The sequence below is a fragment of the Coptis chinensis genome, chromosome 8 (genome assembly GCF_015680905.1).
Source record: "Coptis chinensis isolate HL-2020 chromosome 8, ASM1568090v1, whole genome shotgun sequence".
Taxonomy (NCBI): Eukaryota; Viridiplantae; Streptophyta; class Magnoliopsida; order Ranunculales; family Ranunculaceae; genus Coptis; species Coptis chinensis.
Genome location: NC_141463.1, coordinates 72,216,534 through 72,224,015, shown reverse-complemented (window position 1 = coordinate 72,224,015; position 7,482 = coordinate 72,216,534). Strand labels below are relative to the sequence as shown.

Sequence of the window (7,482 nt, the reverse complement as noted above, 5' to 3'; positions counted from 1 at the left end):
CCAAAAGGAAGGAACTTCCTCAATAACTAGATAGTTAACGATATCCGTGTACCATGGAGAGGAGAAAATAGAGTACAAATATTTGTCTGGGAAGGAATCACAGATGGCTTCAGAATCACTATCAATGTCACCAACCAACCTTGATACAATACTGTAGAAAAGGCCTAAGATAGCATGCAAAAAACGCTATGGTTGGTTTCCATAGTGTTTTCCAAAACGCTATTAATGACGGTGCTATACTTTTATTGATAGCGTTTTTGTCAAAAACCCTATTGAATTGATAACGTTTCTTCACAAACGCTATTATATTTATAGTGTTTTCTCTTAGCGCTATTAAAGATCAATAGCGTTTATTATGACAAACGCTATTATATTTATTGCGTGTTTTCTTTAGCGCGATTATTGACCGATAGCGTTTATTATGACAAACGCTATTATATTTATAGTGTTTTTTTCTTAGCGATATCTATTTATTAATAGTGTTTTCTCTTTAGCGCTATCAGTTCTATAGCATTTTAAGTTGTGCGCATCCATTTTAAAGCTTTTCCTAATCATAATCATTGTTTTTTTTTAGAAAACTGTACACAAGTACATTTTCACACGGTACTATTAATCTGTGCTACTAAATTGTTGTAACCACTAAACCTGTAAAATCCACAGTATAACAATGTCTATAAAATACATACACACGATAATCAATAATAACTTCATTCATTAAGTAATACCCAAAATATACAATTTCATTGTGTACTGTACAAGGACAAAAATGACTTAAAACGCGATTCAAGTGTGTATTGTACAAGGACAAAAATGACTTAAAACGCGATTCAAGTTTCACAAAATTAGACAAAATAAACATCCTAATCCCGACCTACTTCGCATGGTGATCATCAATAAATATGACGTGCTGTGTGGGCCATACAATGGTGGTTCCTTTAGCATCTCCCATTGTTTGCAATTCAGAATTTTCTCTCCAAAGACGTGATTTTAACTTCAAAACTTCATCTACCCAAACTTTAGAGGCATTATCTCCAAGAGGTACACCATGTACCGGTTTAAAAGGATCGTTATTCACCTAATGTCCTTTAGCAACTAAATCATGCAGAGCCGTCCAATTCATCAACTTGCACTGTCGCCCATGACTCCCTCCGCCTTGACCCTACCCAAAAAAAAGGAAGCCACAAATATAATAACTAAGAATTTAGGTAATCAGTACAGAATCAAAAGTAGGTAGTTACTATAAAAAAATGTTGTATACATTCTAATAAGCTTACAAGTAGGAAACATGGTAATGAATTATTAGTATGGTTATTACTCACCTAACTTTCGAGCATTTGTTTCAAGACAAATAGAAAATTGTTTGGAATCAGTCAACATAGTGATTCATTATTTAAAATTTCGCATTTTATTAAGCATAAGTGTAGGAAGTTCAGTTGGAACAATCCACTTCGAAACATAACTCACAACTCAGATATCGAAATGCAATGAAACAGGGTTCATTAGATAGCAGACACAAAACACTAAATTTACTGCCACTAAAGCTCAAATCCAACTCTAACTATGACAAAATCGAAAAAGTCAGTCACCCAAAGGTACCTGCCTTGAAGCAGATCGCAAAGACAAGCATATATTCTTAAACTCTAATTATGTCAACAATACATGCATAACAACCATTTGATACTGTCTAATTACAAATGAGCATTGACTAAGCCATAAGTTACCCCTTGTAAAAATAAACATTTTACCTGTGGAAGAGAAGTTGTTGTAGTTCGTATACCCTGATCATCATTACTCCCTATGCCTCGACCCTACCCAAACAAAAAGAAATTCAATATAATAACCAAGTATAATAAATCCCTGCTATGTCCCCTCATGTTTAAGTTTTTGCAGGTGCAAATAATCTTGTGCGCACAAAATGGCGTCACAAGTAGCCCATTGCAACACACCCCAGCCATATATTACCAGAAAACAGGAAAAACTTAGGAAGTTTTAGCATTTTTGTAAGCCAATCCATAATAGTACTCTCTAACTCAATAGCAGCAGGTGAAGACATCCAATTAAAACCAACAACAATAAAACCAGTACTAAGCATTGATGAAGGTGTGCATGCATGCATGCATTGGTAGACAAAGAGCATGATATTCTGTACGTGTCCATGCCTTAAAAACATCAAGCTGAAAATCAAAAGTCGGGGGTATTTAACTGAGCATAACAGACCCTCACCTAAGTCCCCCACAGACAATGAAGCTGCAATAAAAATGTCATTTTGGGTGACCAAATATGAACTGGTACCATAGGCACTTTGACGGCGAAAGAGGCAAAAGAAGCAATCCATAGAAAGATTTGGCGCCGCTCACTAAATTCTGTGGTTAATGAGATTTGTAAATCGGTGGTTCCTGTTTGGAGAAGAATCAATGGAATAGCTAATAGCATAAAAACATATCCAAGTGAAGTATATAGGAAAAACTGATATGCTTCCTTGATCTTTCTTTGTCTCGAACCCCATACCCCGATAATAATGGTAGAGTAAGGGGTGGCCCCAAAGCGGAATTGACCGGTGGTGGTTGGTCGAAGCTCCAATGGGTAGCCACTCCCTTCTCGAGAACCGCACATGAGATCGGAGCATCATACGGGCTCCGTCCCGAAGCTTCCCGTCGGCCCTTGTCATTAGACCACTATCTATGCATGTATTTTCCGCTGACTCTCGAATCTTTTGCTTCTCGGTGGTGGTGAACAATGTTGCTTTTGCGCGTTGGAGATGCCCGCCGAAAGAACCGCCACTAGCTAGGCAAACTAGTGGGAGGGGGGCCCAACCGTAGAAAACCATGCCTTTCGAACCACCAAGGAACGTCCCGCGTGTAGCGGTAGTAGCTTGTTTCGCCCGTTTTCAAAATAAAGAAAAATGGGCTCATTAGGAAGAAAGATTGAGTGCGGCCTGTAGAGCACACGTAACGCTCCTAGCACATGTAAGAGCTCCCCGGTGACGACAGAGCAACCAACCCGCCTGCTGTGGCGGTGTGGCTTTTTTGTTTCACAATAAGACCTGGACGATTATCCCTACCCTCGGTAGCTTACGAGTTTACGTCCATCCCTAGTCGGGTACAGTTTCCTTTCGATCTCTCCCTTGTAGTCGTTACCCGAATTCGCGCAAGTGTGTCCACACCACCAAAACTGACTTGACGAGGAATCCATTCTCGCGAACAAACACACCCCCTACACACACCTAGGAGCACCCCTTCCTTAATATCCATACAAGACTCGAGTAGGCGGGTCGAGGTCCTACGAGGTACCCACTACTTGGAGTACCCTCCCAAAAAGAAAAAGATGTGTCCATCGGGCCTCGGTTTCTTCTTAGTTGGGTTGGACGGGTTCGACCAGAAATGCTATGCTTACGCACAAGACTACCCTCTTCCGAAAGCTTCGGGACTACTTTACAATGATGGACGACCACCCGTAGGGGGTTTTATCGCACAAGGCCCCCGCAGAGGAAAAGCTTTATCCCATCGAATATAAGATACTCAGCTCCGCACAACATAGGATTGTCACACTTTTGGGAAGAACATAGAATAGTAGAGGATCCAAAGATGCGAACATGGCGATCATTAGAAATTCACGAATTAGAGATGTTGTAATATACTCTTTCCCATAACGTCTCATACCAGACCAACCCACTGAAATGCAAATAGGGATCAGAAATGTGGTCAATATCATGAAGAATATAGAGAGACCATCAATACCCATATACAAATTTATGTTTTCATAAGGAAGCCATCGAAGGCTTTCCACAAATTTAGATTTGGCCGTAGAATGATCGAATTATATCCAAGGAACAGGGGGATACAAAAAAGTAATAAGAGAAGCGCATAGACCAATCAATCGTATCGATCGTATTCTTGAATTTGGAATGAAAAGAGGAGTAATGCTTCCTAGCACGGGACACGAAATAGGACCACTTAGATTGAAATAGCATTTCGAGAAATGTTCTAACATAGAGTAGAATCAAACATTTAAGAGATTAGTTGAAAACAGTCAAAGGGCACCTAATTCCAATACAATAGGGGTCTATCAATGCAAGTCAGCTGAACGCCATGATTGATGAGTGGGTAGGTGGGTTAGGTGCACCTCTCGCCCAGTGCGAAGTAATGAGGCAACCCCGAATGAAGAAGTAGTGTACCCCCTTCCCACATATACACCTTTATTTAGATTCTATCTTTTTTTCATTATTATATTCATTTTTCATCTTTCTAAAAAAATATCTCTGGCAAAAACGAAATTCATCGATTTTAATCCAAGGTGCACTGCACCTTGCCTTTTTTCAAGTAGCTTTGTTACGCCTATTCAACTAGGCGGGGCATTGGTCATAGCCAAATTGGCCGGGCGGAAAAAAAGAAGAGAAAGAAAGGGAAGTTTTGTCTTTTTTCAATCCAAATAAGAGAGAAACCACTAAAAAATGGAAGTTAGAAAAATAAGTTTAAGTAAGAACTAGCACTAGACTTCTTCTCCTTTCCGCTTTCCTCTCTCCTTTTGTTTCTGCTTTCACCCGGGCTTTTCATTCTGTTTTATAGAGATCGAGGAATTTTTTCTAAGAATTAATGTAGAAAGGTGAGGCACTTTCCCCGGCATACAGAATCAAAAAAATCCAAGATGACTTCTACATCTGGGAGGGCTCTCGAAACCAAACTAGACTAGAAGGAACATGGGAATTAGCACCATTCCTATGAGTGCTTTTGTCTCGAAGAGCCAACCAAAAAGGGGCAGCCTCTCTCTCTATCTAGGTCTCGGTTTAGCATCATATATCGATCTAGAGAAATTTTTGATTGGTTGTAGTGCGGATTAAAGAGCTGCTCCTCCAAGCTGTGGCTGTGGAGGTGGGGGCTGCCGCCTCCTGGTAGAGGCAGAAGTCGGGGCCACCGGAGCTATCTGCGTCAAGTGTGTCGATTGAAAGAGGAAGGGAGACAACTCAAATGCCGCCAGAAAATAGAAAGAGTCGCGGCCGCTCAAAGTGGAATTCTTCTAAGATCCATTGCTCGATTTTGCATGCTCTGCTCCCCAAAATGCGAGAGAGACTTGCGAGGGCGATCCAGTTGGGTTGTCCGAAAGTCATGGGAGAGGCGGGCTAAGTGAAAGAATAGACCGGTGCCACTATAGAATCTTATGAATCACGATGGCACACTTTATATATCTCCTCCGCTACAAGGTGAACCGCTTTAGCTTACAAAGACAACATTCGCCACCACAATCGGGTCGGTTGGTGCATTGAATTCACCCGATAGGCATGACCCTTCGATTAGAACACCCCCAGATCTCACACACGCGAGCGTGGCATTTCCTTTGAAAAGTCTGTATAACTTCTAACCAAAGATGCATTCTTTATGAAGAAAGTACCATTCTAAGAGTGCATTGCCTCTTTGAGTGAAGAAGAGAAGGTCTTTGTATAGACACTCTTGAGCCATGTTCATCGCCCTAGGCTCACCATTATTTCATTTCATTCATTCTATTGATATAATTCCGTTCCGTCAGGGTTCTAGCTCCAAAGAACATATGCATGGAGCTATGTCGACTTACGTACGTCTCGTTGACCACCCGATTAGGTATACCACGTATCATCCCCTCTTTCCATAGAGGAGAGATAAAGAAAAAGAAAAGATATAGTGATCGTGCCATAGACCTTGTTCATTTCTACTTGACATTCATTATTTTCCTAGGTATTTTTTACATTATAGCCCATGGTGCGGTCAGCTATGATATACTCAACTTCTTATTTAGTAGGTTCATCTACAACATCTGGTGGTGCCCTCGTGGTCACGTTCCTCTATGGGTCGGTCTGGTCTAATCGAAGTCAACCGACTCACATGGAATACGGGCCGAGTTTGAACCGAAATGGGTCGCTGAGTCTATAGGCTACCTTTCCTATCCGCTTCTCTACAAGGTCTAGTCTACTTTCTTCTTCCTTCAGATCGGGCCAAGCCTGTGGGTTGTTTAAGTAGGTTGGGCTAGGTTTGGTTTATTTTTTGAAGCTTGGTCTGGAGTTCGAGTTCGTCCCCATTTTTATTTCGTAGGCAATCAAGAGGCTGGAAGTGATTGACCAGCTATATTAGGAATGGGAGGTTCGAAGGTTAGGGCTCAGTTCGTTAGCGATGTCACCAAGGGCCAGAGGAAGGAAGGTAAACGTGTACTTGTTTTTTGTCGAGATTGGGTTGGTGTTTAGTGTACTCTATTTGATTTAACATTAGACCAGCAAACTAAAAAAGAGAATATATTAGAGCTAACTGAAAAGATAGAACAAAGCAGATGTAGGAGTCAAAGTTCGAGAAGCCTGAGTCCCCTCACCATCAAACTAGGGCTATTCCTAGGAAAAAGAAATTACAAAAGTTTTTTCTATCCCAAAAAGGGCTCCATAAGGCATATCTTTAGGCTAAAAAACACCGAGTGTCAGGGGTATCTGGATACTTTTTGTTCCTTGGCAAAGGCGGAAAAGCCCCACCGTTCTCAAGGTTCCCCAAAACAACAAGTGAGTGACTCTGTGCCTTCACCTGTTATGTGAGGAGAAAAAGAATTCAAATCCAGCCACGCTCCCCTTCCAGCACGACTAACTTAGGAACAATTCAGAGAAAGGAAAGATTTTTGCCTAATGTAAGCTCCCCCATCTTCCGTTAGCCTCGTCAATCATTATACCCACCACTCGTTGGCCTTTCTCCAACCTATCTCACTCGCTCTGCATTAACGAGCTAGCTGCTATTGGTTTTCATTTTGTTATAAGCTTGTGAAAGATTTAATAAAAATGGCCAGAGAAATATCAGACACAATCGAAAGGTTCAGGACTGAAGTGGCAACAGAGAAAACACTGCAATTTTCTCCTTGGCAGCTCAGGAGCTATACATCCAATTAAAAATATAAAGTAGGCATTGGTGAGTCTAGAAGTTTTTACAGAGGTAGGTTCCCTAATGGTACACAAGTAGCCGTAAACTGAAAAAGGCTACCAAATATAGACCTAATATAATCTCACCAACACCTTAAGCACACTAACTCTGATCTTATAGCCCTACTGCATAATGGCCTTTTTAACTCAAAAAATTTTTTGCGCCAGACCAAGTAAGCCAAAAGCTAGTTACCCTTGCTTGCAAAAAGAAATATTTTACCTGTGGAAGAGTAGTTTGTATCCCCTGATCACCACTGCCTATGCCTTGACCCTAACCAAATAATCATAACCAATGGTTAGTTGTTAGTCTACTAATTAAGAATCTACAGTACTTTGCTTTAGAGATTCTAAAAAACATACCTGCAAAAGTGAAGTAATTGGAGCAATAGTTGACTGTATCACTTGCTCTTGCTCAGTCACAACTTGTTGACTTTCATCCTAGAAAAATATATTAAGATTGTCAGTTCAAGTACTCTAGCAAGACAACAAATATCAAATAAGCTATTGTACAATGCTTGTACATCTGTCACTTGCCTTTTGAATATTCAGAGAAGCAATTAAGT

General features: G+C 40.7%; 1 long non-coding RNA gene across 1 annotated transcript; it reads right to left on the bottom strand.

Moving 5' to 3' along the window:
* Positions 1 to 1,022: 1,022 nt before the first annotated feature.
* LOC147482836 (uncharacterized) lies at positions 1,023 to 7,192 on the bottom strand. The gene is made up of 3 exons (XR_015205830.1): positions 7,140 to 7,192; positions 1,746 to 1,808; positions 1,023 to 1,159 (listed from the first exon to the last, which is right to left on the bottom strand). It is a non-coding gene; the product is annotated as an uncharacterized LOC147482836 (long non-coding RNA).
* Positions 7,193 to 7,482: the final 290 nt, after the last annotated feature.